This window comes from Pinus tabuliformis, chromosome 3_2 (assembly GCF_031772625.1).
Source record: "Pinus tabuliformis cultivar Carrire ecotype Pingquan chromosome 3_2, CPIR1, whole genome shotgun sequence".
NCBI lineage: Eukaryota > Viridiplantae > Streptophyta > Pinopsida > Pinales > Pinaceae > Pinus > Pinus tabuliformis.
The window spans coordinates 343,960,673-343,978,895 of NC_142302.1; positions in this window are offsets into that span (position 1 = coordinate 343,960,673).

The following is an 18,223-nucleotide window of genomic DNA, read 5'->3' on the forward strand; positions in this document are numbered from 1 at the left end:
CACTCCCCAGTGGAGTCGCCATTTTGTTATCGGGAAATCTAGTGTCTATGCAGAGCTGCTAGTCCCACTAAGGCTAGTAGCTACCTTAGAAACAAACAAACTAAAACCACTTTCGTTTTCCTTTATGAGAAGTAGATAAGAGGGGAAAAAAGGAGACCAACCTCTGTCTTGCGCTTGGTTTCTTGCTTGATTCCTCTCCCTTCTGATAGGTCTTTACCACTCGCTTCCTCGTCTACCCAACTTCAAAGAGCACCTTGGAATCAAAGCAACATAACACTATCCAAGAACAGAGATCTACAATCATAAACAATATAGGACCAGATATATATTTACCACACAAATTCATATATCATCAATCATACAAGAATGTGGAGGAAAACTTGAATAGCTTTATTAATAATCAAGAATAGCAAAGAGGATTACAACCAATTGTTCTGACCCAGTGTCATCCTCTCAGCAAGAAATCCCTTCTTCACCTCATGAAAAGCTTAGATCACCCAACACTATGATGTTACACCAAGAAACCAGTAGCACTTCCTTACGAGATACAAAATTCCAGCCTCCGGATCTCTGGGATGAGGGATCCATAGATAGATGTTTGCAAGGGGGGTGAGTTAGCTTTTGAGATTTGATTAGTGTCCTCTCTCTCATGGTTCTTGATTCCACTTGGAGATTGATGATCTCTTACTCATCCCTGGGCGAATGCAGAGAGGCAAGTGTCACAGGAGAAGTTTCTGGAAGATTCCATGATCCTCCACCTCACAGATTGACCCTGCCATTTGTCCACTCTCGCCCATCGCACCCCATAGAATGGCTTTTCAGTATGCATCGCACCTCCCATGTGCATTTAGGTGGGATGCATCGCACTTTGACCATGGAGCGGGTGAGATGGTCCAGTTTTGACCAGTTCTGAGTAGTTTTTCATGGAGAACTTCTGGGAGATGCTGTAATCAGTTGACCTTGTTCTTTTAGGGGTTGGAACAACACTTTTAGGGACTTAGGAGCCCTTGGTTTATGGACATTTATGATTGGGGTTGCAGTGCCCAAAAATTTCTATAACAGTCCCAGCTTGTTACATGCATAACATCTTACATGTTTCATATTCTTTTTGTAGCAATCAACAGCTTTGTGACCAAACATACTGCAAGAATAACAATATCCATTAAAGTACCTGGAATGTGATGATCTTTCTATATGACAGTCTTGAACCACTCTTCTTCTACATCTGGCTGCAACATGTCCAAGATTATGACATACATAACATTCAACATTATTCACCGGAGGAGTAAAAGATTTTCTTTGAAGAATTTCTTTCCTTGGCTGTTGATGGGGTTGACCTCTCATCTCAACCTGGAGATGCTCTTCCTTTTCATGATATTGCTTCTTCATGTTTTCTTTATCTTTTCTTTGTTCTTCTAACTGATGTCTTAGTTCAAGAACTTCATTTTCTTGTTTTTCAAGAGCTTGGAGTAGATCTTTATTTTGCTTCTTTGATTCTTCAAGATCTTCCTTTAGCGAGAGGATCGTAGCTTCAAGCCTTTCATAATAACTGGATCTATCTCTGAGTTTCTCGATTGTTGTGCTCCTTTCATTGACTTCATTTCTTAATGAGGTCAATTCATCCTGCAACTTTTGATATTGAATTACCTTGTCCTTGAATACCTTCCTTACCTTGCTTCCTTCCTCTAGTTGAGCTTTTAGTTTGGTAGATTCTTCTTTGAAGGTGCATTCCCTTTTGTTCAACAAATCTTCTTGATCTCTAATTTTGTCTGTAAGCCTTTTAAATTCTACCTCTATTTGATATCTTTCTTTCTCACCCATAAGAACAAATTCAGTTGTTTCGCTATCACTTTCATCATCTTCACATGGATGGATAAATGTATCACCAGAGGATAACAAATTCATACCTAATAGATCTTGTTCATATTCATTCTGAAGTGATTCTGAATCTGAAGTGCTTCTTCCACATAATCCCCAATCAATGCTCCCACTGTCGTAGTTCTTCAGAGATGTCTTCTTCTTCTTAGGCACTTTCTTCTTAAGCTTCTTTCCCATTGATCTACGGATCTCCTCCAAGCGATCAAGCTTCTACCAAAGGACCTGTTCTGATACCAATTGTTGGAAATAATACTAAGAGGGGGGGGTGAATCAGTATTACCAAATCAATAAAACTTTTTCATTTCCATACTTAGATACATATACGCTACTTCAGTTAATAGAACCCGCGTGTATACGCAACTATGTCTAATGCAACTAGCATATATCCAGAATACTTATGATTCAGTTAATCCATTAAATGTTGATCTTTAGTTTGTGCATCAGAACTTAATTAACCATAGGTACAGTAAAACAGAACAGATCATCACACATAAGAAGCACACATGAACACCATGATATAAGGTGGAAACCCAATGTGGGTGAAAACCACCTGCTGCAAGTCATCTCTATCTTCTTTTAATAAGAAACTTCATTTTACAATGTTTTTGTACTGGTGCATTCTTATACCAGTACATAGGCTTCTACCTGCAGAAGGCTACAACCTTCTCTCGTTCTCCAGACTCTCTTGGAAGGGAGCTACAACCCCCTTAGCTCTTGTACTAGCCTATCCATTTACTAGTACATAGGTGTCGGCCTACTGAAATGCTCCAACCTTTACTCGTTTTCCAATTGCTACTAGAAGGGAGCTACCACCCCCTTAGCTCTTGTACTAGCTGATGTACTAGTACGTAGGTGCTGACCTACAGAAGGCTACAACCTTCTCTTTCTTCCTCCAGGTACCACGTTTCATAAATTTTCAGACTGGATACTCTTGAAGCACAACACAATAATCTGAAGGCCACGTTTCATCCAATTTTCATACTGGACCCATCAAAATCATTGAAGCACAAAATCAATCAATACTAGCATCATCAATCTCTGAGTCACTGAAACACTGAAACTCTGTCAACAACACAGTCACCAGAACACAGAACAAACAACAGAACTCTGCAGCAATAACCAGATCCAACTACAACTTCAAATATCATATATCATAATGTATACGCTACTATGACGAACCAAAACCGCGTACATACGCACTTTCACCAAAGCCAACCCGCATACATATCTACAAGTATTTTCTCATAAGTTTCCAGATGTTCTAGACATCAGTCATACCCATATCATAACATTTACAGAACATTACATGCGTCAGTGTACAAATCTAGAATAAGCAAGATCAAATCGTATAGAGATGATTCATTCCAAGTCATTAGATCCTGATCTATCCTTAGATCTTGTTCTCCATCAACCGCAAAGCATCATGAACTCATAACCTGCATACTGGATCTCATACTTCATCTGATATTCAAGACTTTCTCAATGCTCCTGCCTAATGATTTTCTTCTCCTTTTATAGTCTTAGGCCTTACTCTATACCATGGTCGAAAACCATTCAGAACCAATACTAGGGACCCAATACCTGGGTTCAACACTTCGGACGCAATACCAAGGACCAAAACCATAGGTCTAAATACCACGAACCCAAAAATAAGCTTTCCCACATGTACGCGCTTTTCTGTGCATGAAAGTGCTTGCATACACATACGCGACTTTTGATCAGAAATCCCACGTGTATACGCGTCTTTGTATATAGAGAACCTGCGTGTATAACCTGCGTGTATACCCTACTTGGTATATAGTGAACCTGCATATATATGCGACTTGGTACATAGTGAACCTGCGTATAACCTGCCTATGTACGCGACTTGGTATATAGTGAACCTGCGTATATACTCTCCTTTCTTCATTTGTGTAGTCTGATCATCAATTATTTGCTACTGACCTGCTGCACTATAATATGTCATCTTGTGTGAGTTTCCATCAAGGACAACACTTGTCACATAATGCCAACAGTATAGTCCACGGGAATTCCTCAATTTCCCTTACGACAACCAGCGCCGCACATTCTATCGTATGTAGGGTGCTTCCCTAGTTACTGCGTTTAGTGACATGTGGTTGTAGCCATGGAAGCATAGTCATGAAATTCTAGGCGACAATCTTCTAATTCAGTGGTATGATTCTCTGCACCTTGCCTTGTCATCCTTGGTTTATCGACGAGACCTGCTTGCTTGATCTCGTTTTCCAACCTCTTGACCTCGGCGTCTAGCAAAATGCTTTTCTTCCTCAGTCGTACTCGGTCTTTTTCGAGTTTGTGAAGTCTAAGGTTCCCTCGCTAAATGGCTTCCTAAATCCTTATGTGTTCAACCTCATGTAGCTATGTGATTTCTTCCTCTTGGTCTTCGCACACTATCACATCTGCGGGAGCTATTACGTGTGGATTCCTCTTTGCATTCTCTTCAGAAATTATGTTCTCTACTCTATTATGCACCTTTGGAATTGTTTCCGCGGTCAAGGTTTTGCACATGGTCCTATAGGCCCATCGAATCGCTGGTATGCGCAGGTCCCAATCAGTGCATCTCACCTGGTGAACCCTGCTCGGTACTTCACACACCCTATTGAATGCTTCTCCATGGATGATTGGTAGTGTGCCTCACCTTTCCTGCGGCTGCTTTTTGTTCCGATTCTCTATTCTAGGAGTGGTGTGTGCTTGTGTGGGTTATACAGGATATGTCCATACCCATCGGGAAAGGTGGGTGTGCAAGTTGTTCCGCCCCTGCTAACTGGCTCTCATTCTGACCTGGGGTTTTCCAAAGATAGGTGCATCATCCTTGTGCATCTGCACCAGTCCTCAAAACTTCCTTGATGCGTACCCCACTATCGTGTGGGCGTTGCACGTAGTGCCCACTTCAAAGCATCGTACTGCTGCGGTTTTGGTACTGCGCTTTCAAATTTGTTCAAGAATTCATCCATCGTTGTCAACCCATCATATGTAGGCAGATCCCTTACCTATGTTGTCATGCAACAATTAAGCTTTGTGACTTCGTGCAGCTGATTCTGCCGTCACTCTACTTCTTCGTCTGAATCTGAAGTGCAGGAGCTTTCGCGCTCCCACGAAATTATTTCATCTATAGTTGGATTCACCGAATCTTGTTCTCACGTAATTATTTTGTAAATACAATCGAGATCATCATCACTATCATTGTCGCACACTAGTTCAGTGTATCGCGCTCCTCCGGCTGGATCTAGTGGTACTACTATGCATAGTGACTTTTTTTCAAAGATCATTTTGCACTTCTTCAGATTTATGACTCCTTTCATATTGGTGACCCAGACTATTGCTAGTAGCACAGGATAGGGATTACTGTCATCAACAATCTCTATCACTTCAAAATCTGCCTGCACGCTCGCACCTTCAATATCTACTGTTACCCCTTGCAATTTTCCCATGGGCAAGATATTCTATTGGTTTGCCATTCGTAACTGAATAGGAGACCACTGTAGTGCGAGTTTGCCCATGCGTTTCGATGTTTGTTTTGGCAGTACATTTGTGTTTAATCCAAGATCCAGGATTACCTAATCCATTTCATACTCGCTGATTTGTGCAGTCAACCTCATTTCCCTTTCTGTGCGCAATGCATGCTATCCAAGTTTCCGGACCATGTGTGGTTCTCCTGACCCCGCGCACCTAGTGATAAGTTCTTGTAGCCCTTTTACTGCCTTACTGTCACATAGCAGTTTCATGCATGTCTCCAGAAAGGTAGTGAGCATTGAAGGATCCATCCTTGGTTCTAGTTGATCCTTACTACTTGAAGTGGAGGCCTCCGTGAAGCTCTTCTTAGCTTCCATGAATGTCTCCTTCACGCATTCTAAATCAAATTCAGGTTCCTTTGTAGGAGCCTTACGAACCCACGCACCGTTTTCTGATTGCTTCCCTTTATCATCACCAGTGGCCATACTACTCCTGAGCATCATGTTTACATTTGGGTCTTCTTTGCGCAGCTCAGACCTCATCATCTGCAAATTCTGAGTCGAAGGGGGCTGGAGTACCCTTTTTTCACGCATCCTTGTTATCAATGAGGGGCAGCCTTTTGCCTCATGATCAAACTGAGTACAGTACAAACATGATGTCCTTGTCAAGTTTGTACAATCGCGAGCATAGTGCCTTGGCCCTCCGCAATTGTAACAAATTAGTTGTCCGCAACCCCTTCCTAGTCCCATTCCGCCTCGACCTCGACTGCGCCCCTAAAATCTAGTGTGCCCCATTGTTGCATTTGGGTTGAGGTCTCACGTTTTGGTCTGCACCCTGTAGGTAGGAGTCTGATCCATCATTAGTTTGTAGCTTCAGCATGTGCGTTCATCATGGCCTACCAACCTACAGAAATTACAAAACAATTGTTGGGATGTCTGCGTATACTTCTGCAATAGATGACAATTATCCGTAGTTTGTTTTCCTCTTATCTGATAGATCACGCACCATAATGCAGGCGCCACGCTTGGTCCTTCATGTGCCTCAGGTCTTAACAGCATCGACCCTCCTCCTGCCAAGTAATTTGCGAACACTGGACAGTGGTCCTTGTCATGCCCCTCACCTTTTCATTTTATGCACCATATCTCCCCGCGCGCCTCTGGCCAAGGTGTCATGTCCTGTTTCAAACTCTGCATCTCCAAACACAAATTTTGCAGTTACACATGGATTTCTTGGACTCCCAACCCAAGGTCTTGTATAGGGGTCTCATGCAATCTCATTGCCATCTCCAAAGCTTCAGCCAAGGTGGAAAATTTTTGCTCTAAGAAGGCCATCCTTAAGTGCGGTGTTAGTGACGCTACAAACCATGCATGGTGCTACCCATCCATCAAAGTCATGTTGGCTTCACGAATCATACCCTTCAGTCTTTGGTCCAGATCCCAGGGGGTCTCACCTGGGAGCATCGCAAACCCGATAATTGATTGTGTCTCTGACTTTGGCCTGTTGAATTCCCTGTTCAGCGAGATCTAGATTTCTACAATTCCTACGTTTGTATGATCATTAGAATGCTTGATGTACCATGTTAATGCGCGATCCTGTAACGCGCTAACCAGCCTAGCCTTTTTTATATTGTCATCCATGACTCCTTATGCTTCCCATACCGCCCTTACTATGAACCAGAATTGGTCTGAATCTTCATTCCCACCTCCTCTAAACACCAGTAGTTTGATCACACTCACCATACTGAACTTTGGTGGCAGCGGAGGTAGGGTGGGTGGAGATGGAGGTGAGGCAGGTGAAATGGGTGGTAGTGTAGGTACAGGTGGTAAGCGCGGAATTCGCTGCCTTATCAAGCTAATCGTGCTTCTCGAAGAAACTTTCGCAAGCTCCTCCTCACTTTCACGCGAGGGTGAAATTAAAGGACTGGTTTTTAATTCTTCACTACCTCCGCTTCTGTATATATTCCCACTTCTCGTAGCCCCAAATATTAATTTATTTTCATAACCCGCTTTTCACACAATAGCATCTTAATCCAAGTGTTCAAATATTTGATATACTTACCTTGTGATCCCTTGAGGAAACGTCGTTCCACCTCACTGTAGCTGACAGTCGTATCTACTGTGAACTCAGTGATAAATCCTCCTATAATACGGTCAAGCCAATGGTCCATAGCTCAGGCGATCTTATCTCCTGATGCTTCTAGTCTGCATACTAATTCCGGAGTCCACATGATTGGTTTGTCGAGCCTACACCTTCCCTGACTGTTTGCTAGCTTCATGATCCACTCATACAGTTTAGAAGGAAAGGATGCAAAAAAAATTTCATGGATTTTCGTATACAAGTAGCGCTCCAACCACTGTTCCTTAGATACTCATGGATTCATGTTTTCCTACACCGCGAACTCGTGAATCTTCTTGTCCAACCACTCTTCAATTTATTTCTTTATTGGATTCCAGTGGCACAACATTAGACATCCCTTATGCAGATCTGAGTCCCAGCAATGGAACCATTTGTTGGCTTGTATGGGCCTGACCCAGGTTCAGAGGTGATTTAGCCAAACAAATCCCAGTACTACTGGCCCTTTCGACAATATTCTATAGAGCGCGGACTGAGGTCTCACTCGAAGTAGTATGGGAGAGTGCTAGAACCAAGTTTCCGCAGCCTACAGATGTCTGATGAGCTTCTGGCAGTCCGTGATTTGACCCTGCAGACACACGTCACTACGCGCTTCTATTAATCCCTCGCAACCTATGATGTTGCCTTCACGCAACCCTACTCGGGGCGTGATCTGCATTATACCCAAGTTCCTTACTATTTAACCTATTATTACCTGATTACTTAACTTATCTGTGTAAGACTAGCAATAATTAACAGTATATCCAGCAATCATATAAGTGTACGCGATAAACAAAACAGTATAAATGTATAGAATGAAATACACAAGAAAATGCATAGAATTTGGAATCAAATTCTCTTTATTATTCTTCATTCAAGGTTACAGACTTGACACCGCCCTGTGCACTCAACTACAGGGGTCCACGCACTCAGTAGTGGACTCTACTAGGTCTCTATGCACTCAGCTACAAAGCCTCTTCCTACTACTATGACCCAAGACACTTAGACTCTTGCTTTATGCTTGAACCATCCGTATTCCTCTATCTCTTCTTCCTTTTCTATCTTTACAACTTAGAGCCTCGCTCTATTTATAAAATCCCATGGTTCGCAGACCATGGATAGGCCAACATGTCATTACATTATATTACAAATCTTAGGGAAAACAACCCTATGACTCAACCTATACTTCGCGCTCCGCACCCGCAGTTTGTGGAGTCTTACAATACATTTGACCAAAACCTGGGCTGAGCCCCAAAACATGCTGTGGCGGTATCTGATGCCCAGCACCTGCATTAAATTCACATTAGACCACAAAGCAGAATATCCCACTCTAACTCATCTCATAAACAAAATATAATCAAAAGTATGCAATAAGTTATGAGAATAGTTGGTTTGACTAAGCTAGGAGGTGAATTAAGGCACATATAATTACCCAATGATGAGGCTCATCAATATTCATAGGGTTCTGGGAATATTCCTACATTCTAAACCATTCTAGAAGATTCCCACCTCTTATCTTCTCCAATGAGCTCAAAATTGGATAGGAAATGAATCAAATAACCTCCTATCCTCTCATCCCTTCCTCCATGGAAAATAACTCCCAAATTGGAAAGCCATTGAATGCCCAATTTATGACAAAACCACCTCCATTTCTATTGAGCACTCATCATAGTGATCAGGGGCTAGACTTTGAAGAATTGTAAAGAGATATTGTTGGTTTGAGGTTTGATATCATAAGCAAGTAATGTTATGATGCTGAAGTGTTGTTCTTTTGGTGTGATGAAGCATGGAACACAAGCTGGATGAGTGACATGGGATCAGACTTCTTTGGTTATAACTCTTCCTTCAACTTAATAAAGTTGTCTAAACCTTTGCCCATATTCTTGTCTTTATGTATGATGATTATATGTGTAAATGCTTTTGATTTAATTTACTTATAGTAGATAGATCATTATACTTTGATTGGTTTTTTCCTCTATTTATGATTGTAGGTATTGATCGAGTAGATTTAGTTTGACAAGGAGCGACGTGAGCTATTCAAAGGAGACAAGGGAAGCGAAAGATAACAAGTAGGTCTCTTGTCTTATCTATATTCTATAGGAAAAGGTTAAACTCTTTAATTATGTTGTTCTATGTGTAGCTACCCATTTAGGGAATTTTTGTTTGTCCGTAGATGCAAATTCCATATAACAAGGGGAAAACCCAATCAAACCTTTCCTTAGAGAGAACCATCTATAGTGCATCATGACATGGATAATACTAACCACAAGATGGATTCCACCAGTGCTAAGATCTCCTCCACAATGTCTTCTACATAATGTTTGTTAATTTGGAAACTCATTAACAAATTCCAACAATGGGATGAGATTCCCCTATTTGAGAGGACCAATTTTGAGTATTGAAGCACTCAATTAGGACAAGGGAAAGTGTATTTTTGAATTAAATACCATATATCCATATTTGATTAGGTCGGCCCTATAGAAAATTGGACAACCTTGGAAGGATATAAATACAAGTGACCTCAACCACATTTGGAAATTATCATGATGATCACTCTTCTTCTTTCTTTGGTTTAGCTCACACATGTCTGAGATAGTTCGTGGATAGTTCACTCACACAAGTCCAAGATTGCAGGGTCTGAAGCTTGCACGTCTCTAGGATTTTTGGTTTTTGACCACAGGCATGACACAAGAAGATTTCAATCAAAACCGCAAGCTAGTAGGCTCATGCATGTAGTTGGTAGGTTTCAGTCATACGCACGTCACTCTTTGGGTGTGGCTGGAACATAGAGTTTGGTTTTTCATTTGACCACAGATTTCGCTCATTAACCACAATGTTTGGTAGTTGACCAATGACAGTGACATTTGACCATAGGTTTCTGAATCAAGGATTTGAGCATTAGAATTGTTGGGTTCATCTCATGGATATTTTTTAGTTTATTTTGTTGGATAGTTTTATGGTTTCTAATATGGATCATTGTACTCTATTGTTGAATCATTCAATGGCAATCTAATAAGAAGAATAATTTGAAACGGTTTTCCCCACAGTGAGTTTTTCCCTGGTCTTCAACCAATCTTGTTGTATCTTTATGTGAATGTTTATCTTCTATTGTTCCTTTTATGTTTTGTTTCATTGATGATGATGATGATGATGATGATGTTCTTTCTACATAATTGCATATGTTGCTAAATAATGTTGTAAATTTGAATAATGTTATGATGTTATGGGGTGAATTCTATATGTAAATGAGATATTGATATTATCAAATAAAAGAAAAATATAGCCTTAAGGAAAATTAACATGTAATCAGAGCTGGGCTAAAGGAAATTCATTGATATCACCCATATGAAGACGCCATTGATGGAAGTAAGTGAAGATGGTCGAGATATAAAATAATGTTAGGTTTTGAAGGTAACCCTAGGTAATTTTTGCATTAGGGTTTGATGGATAGTATGAGGTTACAGTTTAGAAGAAACCCTGGATTATGACAAAGATTGGAGATATGCACTTTAGAAACCCTTGCATGATTAGTGTGAATATGTTCTAGCACTTATGATAGATTTGATGTAGACCCTAGATGGGATAGTCTCAATTTCGCCTTGGTTATTGATGAAGATGATGAATATATTGAAGGCAACAATGTTATATGGATAATGGGTAGTCATGACTCCTGAAGGTTGGTTCAAGAGGGAGATGATCACCTCTCATTGAAGATAAGTGCCTTTTAGATTTATGTTACCTCTTTGTGATTCTATTTTGTTTGAGTTTATTTCTTTGATCATTACTTATACTTCCTGCATGTATACTTGAGTAATTGGATACGTCTAAATTATTGATGATATGTGATAAGTGGATACTTTTTTAGGATCATGTTTAGTGTAGGAAGAGAAGATCTAGTGTTGGAAAAAAAAAAGGGCACCTAATGAAAAGTTGACAAAGTGCTCCAACTTCCACTGTCAAAGTGTAAAGGTATCTTAATACTACAAGGTATGTATGGTGTATTGTTTCAATGTTATGTTTTAGTTGCAATATTGGATGGAAAGGTAAGCCCTAATGTATGGTGAGAATATCACCTTCACAATTGGTTCATGCATATTAAAGTTTGATTCATGGTATTTATGATGAGATGGTGCACTTGGTATTGGACAAGTATCTTAAATTTTATTAAGTCAAGGTAAAGCTATATAGAAAAATTGATTTTTGATATATTGATATACTTGATATTTGATAAAGCATATCACATTTTAGACATGATGGATTTCATAAGAAGGCTAACCCATTGTTTTTTATATATGGTAGCTTGATGATAACCATGGCGACAAAAGTGTAACAATAAGATTGCTATTCAAGATCTTATTTTTTTACCACGGTTAGCTTAGTAAGTATGACATATGGTAAAATTGGATGTTGGTATGCAACCAGCTCACAAATTAGAAGAAAATATAGATCAACGACTTAAAAACTATCCTCTTTGAGGGGAAACCTCCTTGACATTACATAAATGAATAATTCTTGGATGATACAAATGAAAAGACATCATTTGTAAATATATAGGAGTTTAAGGGGTCACAATATAATCAGAGCCTACATAACAATAATAATGTAAGGGCACAACAATAACAATAGTGGGCTTCTATGGGGCACAACAATAACAATATGGGGCTACATGGGCACAACAATAACAATAATGGGGCTAAAATAAAAATAACAATAAGGGGGATACACTAGTATTATTGGGACCTAACATGCCCCTCTCCTTCAAAAAAGTGTTGTCCTAGATGCTTGAGTAGTTCTGGATGCTTTTGTATACAATTCTTATCCTCCCACGTGGAATCTTTGGCAGGTAAGTTCTTCCACTTAATGAGTGATCCGAATTTAAACAAGAACACAACAAATTATAGATATAACCATAAATACATAGATGTAGTAGAAATAACACTTCCTTTCATTAATATCAAATAATGAAATATGCTCACAAATAGAATGGAAATCAAACTAGCTCGGGTGATGGTAGCTTATCTCTGAGAAGATATGTGATGGCGACATGCCTATGAACTAAGTTAAAATGAGCCTCAAGGGCCTTTTTATTATTGAACAATAAGATAAAACCCTCAACAACCAAAACTCTAACCCGAGGAGATGTAACACCAAGAGTTTGTTGGCCCCATTGGGGTTAGTTGGGCAACCAACTTCCCGGGGGCATCACTTGGTCATATTATCTTTATTTTACGTGCATGATACCTCGTTGAAAATATCTTTATGAGGAATACAACTGAAATGATATTTCAATGGAATCACCCAGATGAATATTAGACAAAAAAACGTCATTTAGGGCCTCAAAAAAGCTCCAAAAGTTCAGGACCCAAAAACTGCCAAAAATAGTAAATTGTGCCACAATTAAGGAAATTGAAAAACTAAAAGAAACAATGGTGGGGGTCCAAGTTGAATAGGTGGATGGCCACCAATATCCACTTGGATCATTCATCCCCCCTTAGGAAGCAATGGTCTCCATTGCGTTGAGTTCCTCCATGAGATGAGGAAACTTCTGCTGAACTTGGTCCCTAGTGAGCCATTTTCCTTGGTTCAGGAGTTGGTCGGCTTTGACAACTTGATACAGTTGGATATTCTACTGGTGATTTTTTTTATCTATGTTTCAATGATTCGATCAGTTGCAGCTTGTTCCAAGCAGTCTAGATTTAACTTTGTTGGTGTGAGTTGTTCTACAATGTTGGATGTGTCTAGTAATGGTGGAAACTATGGCCGAAGGAAATCCACATTGAACACTTGGTGCAGGCAAAGGAATTATCTCCCATAGCCTTGGTGAAGGTGTATGGCCCATATCAAAGCGGTTGAATCTTGCGGTGGGGCCTTGCGAGGCGCTCCTTCTGCAAATGTAGCCAAACTTTGTTTCCCCACCAAGAACTTGTGTGGCACTCGATGTTGGTCATACCGCTGCTTGTACTTAGCATTGGCTTTGTCCAATATATCATGGACCTATTGGCGGATGTGTTAAATGTTCTCAGTGAAGCTATTTTCCTTGTCAACTTCGGACTGGACACGAGTTGAATCTGCCTGAGTCACTGCAAATGGTATGGCCACATCAATGGAACATAGTGGCTACAATCCCAAGCTTGCCTAAAAAGGGTTGTGGCCAGTCAACCTGTGGAGAGTGGGGTTGTAGATGTGCTATACATAAGGGAGGCTCTCATCCCATGTGCATGGATGCTTTGAGTTATACATGTGCATAATGTGTACGACCATCCTATTGACAACCTCTGTCTCGCCCTCAGTTTGGGGATGGAAATTTGTGGACTTAGTGAGCTTGGTGTCCATCATCGACCAGAGATTGGACCAAAATGTATTGAGGAACCCGTTATCCCGATCTGAGATGATAAACTGTGGGATCCCAAAGTGTACCCACACTTATTCAAATAAGAGTTTAGTCGTGGCTTCTGTTGTCATACTCTTCTTGCAAGCCGCCCATAATGGCCATCTTCGAGAATCTATGGACGACCACAAAAACACATTCATTGACATGCTTAGGAGAGGAAGGCTTGACATGTAATCCATGGAGATGGATTCCCAAAGTCGACTAGGGGTAGGTAGCAGAGTATATAGACCTTGCTTCTTGATGGTCGGTTTGGTAATGACGCAGGCAATGCAGGATCTGATGTACTTCCCGACATTCTATCGAAGATTTGGCCAATAGAAATACTTCTACGATACTGCCACCATTTTCTCGACCCCAAAATACCCAGTAGCCCGACTGTAGTGTGCTTCCCAAATCATATCAACACGTTCGCTTGAAGGAACACAAAGGTGTCTCAGGTGGCATAACAGAGCATCCTGGAGGTGAAAATCTAGAACTTGCTAACCCTCCAAGAGCGTATGGTATGTGTGGCCAAATTCTAGGTCACTGTTCTAGAGAAGTGGCCAATCAGAAGTCTTGTGCCCACAAGAGTTGAGCACGGTGGTTAACGCCATGATTGATGGTTGGCTGAGGTAGTCTGTAACATTATTTGTGCTACCCTTCTTGTACTTGATATTAAAATGGAACTGTTGCAGGTATGTGGACCAATTCTGATTGCGATCATTCTGAAACTTCCCTTGCATTTGTATGAACTGCATGGGTTGGTGATCTGTGTGGATGACTTTTTCCTTTCGTAAAATGTAATGCTTCCATTGTCGGCAAACCTTCACAATGGAATACATCTCTTTCTCATAACTGGGATACTTATGTACTGTGTCTAAAACTGTCTCATTGTGATATGCCACTAGATGCCCCTGTTCAGTAAGGACTGCCCCAAAATCATAGTCAGAGGCATCTATCTTGATCTCAAATGCTTGTTGCAAGTCTAGTAATGTGAGCACTGGTGCAAAGAAGAGGCAATTTTTCAACTCTGTGAATGCCTTCTGTTGAGATTCAGACAAAAATAATTTTTCTTTCACTCCTCTGGTGACTTGACTGAAGGGCCAAGTGATATGAGAAAACCCCAACACAAACCTACAGTAGAAATTGGAAAGACCTAAAAAGCTGCTGAGCTCTGTCAGAGTGGTTGGGGCTAGCCAATCCCGAATGACTTGGATCTTGGCTGGATCCACATGCATCCCATGTTCATCAATAATGTATCCCAGATAATGAACCTGAGTCATGCCAAAAGTGCATTTCTCCAAATTGTCACACAGCTTGTGTTGCCATAGTGTTTGGAGAACCTGTCGGATGTGGTGGAGGTGCTCTTTCCAACTCTGGCTGAAGATCAAGATGTCTTCCAAGTATACCACTACAAATGAGTTGGTGAATGGTCGCAAGATGCCATCCATTAGCCTCATGAAGTTTGCAAGAGCATTCATCAACCCGAAAGGCATAACCAACCATTTGAAAAGGCCCTCCTTGGCTTTGAAGGCAATCTTCCACACATCGGAGGATTCGATTAGTGCCTGGTGATATCCAAACTTCAAATCGATCTTGCTAAAATATTTTTACCCCTTGAGTTGGTCCAGAAGATCATCAATCCATGGGATTGGGTACCTATTCTGCACAATGATCTTGTTCAGCGCCCGATAGTCAATACAGAATCTCCAAGTCCCATCCTTCTTCTTTACCAACACGATTGGGCTCCCACAAGGCGATGAATTCAGTCGAATGTGACCCTTCTGCAATAACTCCTGAATTTGCCTCTTGATTTCATCATTCTCTAGAATGGAGCTCTGATAGATTGGTCCATTGGGTAACGCGCACCTGGGGTCAGATCGATGGAGTTATTGACCTGACAATGTAGAGGCACCCCTGTGGGGGAGGTGAAGATATCCTCGTACTCCTCCATGACCTTGTGCATCTATTGTTTTCATGAAGAGGGGCCCTGTCTGGAGGTCTTGGCCACCATCTTCTTCTTTCCTTAAGGGCGTATCATCAGGAAAAAAAATTCCCAGTTTTTGAAATGAGCTTACTACATTGTTTTGCAGTAACCAGAGAGATGACAGTAAGTGGTGCTACCTCCGGTATCCTGTATAAATTATTTCCCAATGTAACAATAATAGTGTGAGGCCTTGACTCATATGCAGCATGTCACTTCCACAAGTATGGTTGGCCAAATAATAAATCACAAACATCAAGGGGAGCAATGTCACATAATACCTCATCCTTGAAGGGCTTGATGTCAAATGGAAGGCGGCATTGTTGGCTCACGCGCAGATCCCATCCTTGGTGAAGCCACCTAATGGTGTACGGTTGTGGGTGTGTTGTGGTTATTAAGCCTAGTCACTTCACGACCTCTACTGAAATGAGATTCTTTTGGCTCCCGCTGTCGACAATGAACTATAGCAACGAATCCTTTACCCACATCTGGGAGTGGAAGAGACGCTCCTCCTCCTCTAGATCTTTGGGTTCCTCCTTATAGATCTTTGTGGTGCTGATGATGGCATTGGGCTATGCATCAACAATATTTTTCCCTTTATCCTTCCCCTTGTTGTGTTTTGACTCAGATTCGGAATATGCATTTGATTCTGAAGCCTTCAACTCGGCCACTAGTGACTTCTTGGCCCGACACTCACTTGTGTTGTGAGTGGAGCTCTTATGGAACTCACACCACTTTCCTGTGTCCTTCTTCAGCTTCAGAGTGTTGTCCTTTTCTTGTGGTCTTGGAAGGTTTTCCTAGGCCATCCTGCCTTGGCTTTGTCCTTTTTTCTGCAGTTTGGGGGCACCTTTCCCTTGCTTCGAATTCGTAGATCCAAAGTCTCGCTTCTTCTGTTTAAACTTCTGCTCGATCTTGAAGGCATATCAGTACACCATGCCAAGCGAGGATATGTCTAGGAACTCCATCTCTTCCCAAATGTATCTATGTAGGCACCCACGGTACTTGAGTACCAAATTTTTCTTAGAATCCTTGATACCCAACTTCATACAAATGGTATGAAAAACATTGGTAAACTCTAGCACATCTTGGTCCCTTCCCTACTGCAGCGTGGTCCACTTTATGTATTTGTCCTCATAGCTCCCAACAGGGTAGTAATACTCCTTGATGGAATCCCAAAATGAATTCCAAGTGGGAGTGGCTGAAAATAGTGAGGTTGTACTTTCATCCTTCTTCTCACAATAGGTTTCCCACTAGTCCTTGACGTGGGGGGCGAATTTGAGAAGAGTAAAAGTAATATTTTCTCGGCTGGAAAAATCATGAACAGAAAAATATCCTTCTAGTAGATTGAACCATTTATCTATGGCATTTTCATCTACTTGGCCAAAAAATATGGGAATGTCAAAGTTTACTTGTACCTTAAAAAGTGTGGAGCCTCTAGAGTGACTGTTGGATGTGGATGCGCCGCTGGTGGGAAACTGTTGAAGGATCTGGGAAAAGTTATCAATCATCGCATTCCATTGTTTCTCGAGGGCCTCCTCAAGAAATATTTTGATAGGATCTCATGCTCCCTCGTCTTTATTTTCTTCTCGCATGGGAGGCCATCAGGATTTAAGCGCCTAGTCTTGCAAAGGTTTGACGAGTTGGAGCCCTAACTCCTTATATCTCGACCTTGTTCGGGACATGCAAAGAAAAACAGAGAAAGAGCATACTGCTCTGATACCACTGATCTTAATTTAAACAGGAATGCAAAAAATTATAGATATAACCATAACTACATATATGTAGCAGAAATAACACTTCCTTTCATTAATAGCAAATAATGAAATATGCTTACAAACAGAATGGAAATCAGACTAGCTCAAGTGATGGTAGCTTATCTCTTAGAAGAGATGTGGAGGCTACATGCCTTTGAACCGAGTTACAATGAGGCTCAAGGGATTTTTTATTATTGAACAATAAGATAAAACCATAAACAACCAAAAACCTAACCCGAGAAGATGTAACACCAAGCATTTATTGTCCCCGTTGGGGTTAGTGGGGCTGCCAACTTCCCTATGTTGTAACTAGGTCATATTATCTCCGTTTGACACGCATGATACCTCGTTGGAAATATATCTTCGAGGAATACAACTAAAAATTTTACTTAGTTGAAATTACTTAGATGAATATTGCCCAAAAAGCGTCGTTCATGGTCCCAAAAGGACCCTGAACGTTTAGGACCCGAAAAACTGCCAAAAATAGTAAATTGTGCTACAATTAAGGAAACTGGAAAACTGAAAGAAACAATGGTGGGGGTCCAAGTGGAATAGGTGGGTCGCCACCAATATCCACCTGGATCATTCCTCCCCCCTTAGGAAGCAATGGTCTCCATTGTGTTGAGTTCCTCCATGAGATGAGAAAACTTCTGC